This window comes from Cornus florida, unplaced genomic scaffold (genome assembly GCF_030987335.1).
Source record: "Cornus florida cultivar Cherokee Brave unplaced genomic scaffold, ASM3098733v1 CherokeeBrave_3.0.0_Hap2_Chr11, whole genome shotgun sequence".
Classification (NCBI taxonomy): domain Eukaryota; kingdom Viridiplantae; phylum Streptophyta; class Magnoliopsida; order Cornales; family Cornaceae; genus Cornus; species Cornus florida.
In genome coordinates, this window is record NW_026775581.1 from 77,347,003 (window position 1) to 77,353,352 (window position 6,350).

Consider the following 6,350-nt stretch of genomic DNA (forward strand, 5'->3'; position numbering starts at 1 on the left):
AACAAGATAGGAAATAAATGGCCACGACAAGGACCGATGCTTTGCAATATAGTAAAACAAAAATAGCCTCGACAAGGGCTTCACAAGCTAAATTAAACACATACACAATATTCACAATGCGAAACTAGAAGTCACGAGACTTACCTGGGGGCCTCTAGACTTACAATTTGCTAGCGTTCCCACGGCGAGTTTCGAGTCCCTAGAATCTCACAAACACGAATATGATCAAAATACACAAGGAGTATTCACAAGACACAATATTCACAATCAAACTAAAATTAACCCTAGAACTTTGGTCGCTAAACCGTTTGTAGTCCCCGGCAACGGCGCCAAAAATTGATCGGTTGATCAACTAAACATCAACCTTCGCAATAGCACGAATCATTGTAAAATAGGGCTATTGGTCGGGTAAGTCGAACCACTGGGACTGCGCTAGTCTATGGCAACCTAAGTGTCTAGAATTGTTCTTAGAATGATAAGGGGTTTATAGAGGGTTTTGTTTGTTTGTCACTTAAACTTAGAACTTAGAATGCATAAAATAGTAATGTGCTAGGAAGTAAAGAGATATAATACAAGTAGAGAAGCCTAAGGAAATGAATCCGCTCCATCCCTAAACACATGCTAGATTAGAGCTAAATTGGGGAAACAACATAAATATGTGACCATGGAATGCTACAACCAAAATTGCTACATTCCTTCAAGAATTTCATGAAATCATTGGCAAGTATAACCTATCAAAGATGCACATGTTTGAACTACCTAAACTAGTGTGTAGCCTTGGACATGCTTACTAAGTTAGAGATTATCAAGACTTTAATCACATGATAGGAGCACATGAAGTCAAGAGTCAAAAATAGTCCATCAAAAGAGGGTCCTAAGCTATGGAATATCAAGATTCTCATACAACATGCCAAGAAACCCATTTCACAATCTCATTTCCAATGTCACTATAGAAATGCAAGGCATACAACCATGAGAAAAGATGATCTAAGACAAGATAATACATTCATCATAATCATTTATAAGAAATTAGGTTGATTACATCAAGTGTAACTCTAGATTGTGAAATAATCACATATATACATCATTTTCCCCAAAATAAACTAAGGCTAGAACATGTTTACTAGAGAGGGCTTCATCACCTCCCTAGAAGGGGGTTTAGTTACCCATGGTGGCCCTAGATTGAAGAAGAAGCTTGATCCTCATCTCCATTTTCGTGCACCCTCCTTGAAGCTTCAAGAACTCCTCCTTCTTGCTCCCTTCTCTCTCCTCTAACTTGCCAAAATGAAGCTTAATGTATTGTGTGGCTCTTATCCCTCTTATCTACCACCAAAAGGCCACCAACCAACATCTCCAACCACTTCAACCAAGGTGCAAGTGGGCTGAAATGAGCCATTTCCGAAGGGCATTCTGCCCAAAATTCGAGCACTCTAAGCAAGGCCTCGAGCACTCGAATTTAGTGTAAAAAGCTCCATGCTTCACTTGCTCCGTCCAGACCTACTTTGGTTAAACAGCCATAAATTTGCGTTCCAAACTCCGAATGATGAACCGTTTGAAGATTTAGAAAGCTAATTCAGAGTTCTAAATATTTCATGTTTTGGTGGAGATCCAATTCTCAAGGATGGTTGGTCGAAAATGAAGATCGAGGCAGAATTTCATTGCTGCCAGGCAGTTCTGCGCACCTCTGATAACAAGGCCATAACTCTCTGCTCCAAGCTCCGAATGACAAACCGTTTGAAGATTTGGAAAGCTAATTCAGAGCTATAAATCTTTCATGTTATGAGGGAAGTCCAGTTCTCGAGTTTGGAAGGTCAAAATGGCGAGCAAAGTCCAGGTTCTACTGCTGCCAGAATTCAGCATTGGCACCTTTTGTTGCTCAAGATTCCACAAGGCCTTATTCTTGTTCCATTTTGGCCAATGAACCTGAAAATGCATAAAAACATGGCACTTGAATATACAATATTCGGCGCTTATCAGATCTATATATATAAAAGTGCCAAAACATGTATTACAACACTAATCCCTCAATAATACACAAAATCAAGATGTAGAAAGCATACTTGGGGCTAACTCTAGCCCAAGAGGATGTCTAACCACTCATGGTAATGCTTCTCCAACCCTCAAGGGCAAACTCCATAGAAGAAATCTACTCCTTGGTTGATGAAGAGCTCCCAAGCTTGTATCTCTAGCCTTCTCCTCCCTAAGAATAGCCTCTCTTGTGATAGATCAATCTAAGCGTCTCCTCCTTAAAAATTGTATTATATTCTATATATAGGTAGGTCAAGTGACACACAAAATGAGCTGGGGTCGTGCACAAAATATTCCCCAATGATTGGATAAGGACAGCTTTCAATGAGCTGGAAATTTAACTTTTTTGCACTGGAAGAAGTTCGATCGATCGAACCTTGGACTTGGATCGATCGAACCTTGGACTTGGATCGATCGAACATGGCTAAGATCTATCGAACTGAAGTTGGATTGATCCTCAATGGCGGTGCCTTTTTGAATAAAAACAAATCTGAGATATTTTGAAGATATTTTTGGGAAAAGGACAAAAGTGGTTGGTAGGGTGGTACAACTAGATAAAATCAATCATTTGGATAAGGACAAGGTAGTTCGATCGATCGAAGAATGATGTTGGATCGATCGAACTTTTGAGATCTCTAAAAATGTCATCATGGCTCTGGTCCATCTTGAAGTGCTGAGATTAATCATGTTGGATCGATCGAACTTTGATCTGAGATCGATCGAAGATGTTGAATTCCACCTTTTTCTTCCTTTTGCTTCCACTTGGCTCTTTTCTTTGATTCATCCTAGAATTGCTTCATTTATGCTCTTATTTGGCTGAGTTAGCTTATTTTCTGGATAAGTGCCTGAAAATGGAAATAACACGAAATCAATCCAAAACGGTAAAGTAAGATAGATAAAGGTATTAGAATACCTAAGCTTAAGGGGTTTAAATACGCACTTTTCAGTGCTCATCAACCGTCTTTTTAAGGATATGTTTGATCTCGCGATTTGAAATCTCTACTTGACCGTTTGTCCGAGGGTGGTAAGAAGTAGCTACCTTGTGAGAGATGGAATATTTCTGAAACAAGGCTCGAAGAAAGCGATTACAAAAATACTTTCCACCATCACTGATTACTGCCCTTGGCATTCTGAACTGACTGAAAATATTGCTTTGAAGAAATTTAACCACCACCTTGTGGTCATTAGTCGTTGTTGCCACTGCTTCTACCCACTTGGAGACGTAATCCACCCCTACCAAAATATACTCATTACCATGTGACATCGGGAATGGTCCTATGAAATCAATGCCCCAGACATCAAAAATTGAGGAGAGAGGCATCATGTCTTTTTTTGTAATGGTACCCAACCGTTGACATCGATCACATACCTTGGTAAACTTGTAAGCATTTTTGAACAAGGAAGGCCAAGTTAGACTACTCTGAAGGATCTTTGCTACTGTCTTCTTTCCATTGAAATGGCCACCGCAAACTAGTGTGTGACAAAACTTCAGAACGCTTGGAATTTCATTATCTAGCACATAGCAACAAATAATTTTGTCCAAGCAGTACTTATATAATTGTGGATCCTCCCAATGATAAAATTTTTCTTGGGAAAAGAACCTGTCTTTATCCTATTTGGTCCAATCAAACGGAATTCTTTTGGATGCCTTCCAATTCACAACATCAGTATACCATGGTGGATTCTCCTTCTGAAGTTGAAATAACTGTTTATCTGGGAATCAATCATGCAATGAAAGAGTGCAAGATGAATCTAGCAAAATTCTGGATAAGTGGTCTGCCACCACATTTTCTGAACCCTTCTTGTCTTTGATTTCTAGGTTGAATTCTTGTATCAATATAATCCACCTAATCAACCTTGGCTTGGTGTCCTTTTTGTTGAGCAAATGTCGAAAAACTGCATGATCAGAAAACACAATAACTTTGGAACCCAACAAATAAGAGCGAAATTTGTCCAAAGCAAAGACTACTGCTAATAATTCCTTTTCAGTAGTTGTATAGTTTAATTGTGCCTCTGTTAAGATCTTGCTTGCATAATAAATTACTTTTAGCAATTTTTCCATTCTCTAACCCAAGATGGCGCCCACTGTATAGTCTGAGGCATCACATATAATCTCAAAAGGAAGAGACCAATCTGGAGCCTGTATAATGGGTACAGAGGACAGTAAAGAATGAAGTTGTTCAAACACCTTTAGACACTTTTCATCAAAATGAAAAGGAACGTCTTTTCCTAATAAATTGCATAAGAGCCTTGTGAGTTTACTGAAGTCTTTGATAAAACATCTGTAAAATCCTGCATGGCCGAGGAATGATCACACCTGTCTCACCGATGATGGGGGAGGAAGATTAGAGATAAGATCGACCTTAGCTTTGTCTACTTCAATTCCTCTCTTGGATATTATATGGCCAAGGACAATTCCTTCTTACACTATGAAGTGACTTTCTCCCAACTTAAGATTAGATTCTTCTCTTTACATCATTGAAGAACAAGCACTAAATTCTCCAAGCAATTATCGAATGAAAACCCAAACACCGAGAAATCATCCATGAAGACTTCTAGAAAATTTTCAATCATATATGAAAAAATAGCCATTATGCATCTTTGAAAAGTAGCTGGTGCATTACAGAGTCCGAAAGGCATACGGCGGTAGGCAAAAGTACCGTATGGATAAGTGAAAGTTGTCTTCTCCTAATCGTCTTGATGAATTACAACTTGATTGTACCCAGAATATCCATCCAAGAAGCAATAAAAACTCTTCCCTGCCAGTTTTTCTAATATTTGATCAATAAAAGGGAGATAAAAGTGATCCTTCCGTATCTTGGAATTCAATTTGTGTTAATATATGCACACTCACCAACCTATACTAGTGCGTTGGGGAAGTAAAGTACCTTCAAAAATTTTCACCACAGTGATCCCAGATTTCTTTGGAACCACTTGAATCGGGCTTACCCACTTACTGTCTAAAATCGGATAAATAATGCTTGTATCAAGTAACTTGACTACTTCCTTTTTTACCACTTCTTTTATATTTGGATTTAACCGCCTCTGTACTTCTTACGAAGGTTTGGAGTCCTCTTCTAAGAAAATCCGATGCATATATACCGAGGGATCAATCCCTTTGAGATCAGCCATACTCCAGCCAATAGCTTCTCGATGGTTGGCTAGTACTTCTAATAATTTCTCCTCTTGTATGTCTGATAGCTCTGCTGAAATAATTACTAGAAGAGTACTTTCTAGCCCAAGAAATGCATATTTCAGATGAGAGGGCAACTGCTTCAGCTCTAGCTCTGGTGGATACTCCAAAAATGGTATAGGTGGTTTATTTGACAATTGTGGAAGTGACTCAGTAGGAATTTTCCATGGTGGAAGGTTGTGCATACTTACCACGTCAAGTAGGGCATTCACCTCTTCAATACTTTTCTCAACATCAAATGACTTGGCATCAAAGTAAGATAGGTATGCTTCCAATGGATCTTTTGACAGGGCAAATGGGGTCATCTTTTCAACACACTCATCGATGGCATCAACTAGAAAACAATCATTATTATCTGAAGGGCATTGACTGACATTAAAAATATTTAAGGGCACCTTTATATTGCTAAAAGATACGTCCATGACGCCAGTTCTACAATTTATACTCGCATTTGCCGTTGCAAGGAAAGAACGACCAATAATCATTGGAATGTGCCTCTTTGGCTCTGGAACTGGCTCGGTATCTAGCACAATAAAGTCAACTGGGAAGTAGAATTTATCTACTTTGACAATCATATCTTCGATAACACCACGAGGCTGTTTGGTTGACCTATCTGCCAATTGGAGAATAATTGAGGTAGATTTCAATTCTCTTAATCTGAGTTGCAAGTACACCGAATAAGGAAGGAGGTTTACACTTGCACCCAAATCTAAGAGAGCGCGCTCTACTTGATGATTCCTTATTGTGCATAAAATTGTTAGGGCACCTGGATCTTTGAATTTTGGAGCAGTGCAGTACTGGATTATGGAACTGACTCGCTCAGTTAATAGCACCTTCTTAGGAACATGGCTATTTGAACATCTCTTCTGAGTACACATATCTTTCAGAAATTTGGCGTAAGCTGGAATTTGCTAAATAGCATCAAGTAATGGGAGATTATTCTTCACCTATTTGAACATCTCCATTATGTCCTGAAGTTTGCTTGTTTGTTTCATTGCCTTTGATGTTTCTTGTAGTCTCTGAGGGAATGCTACAACTACATGCCTCTGCTCAAGAGATGGCTCAGTAGCTGGAGGAACTTCTTATGCTTTTTCATTACGCTCCTTTTTCTCTTCAACTCTTTTCTTCC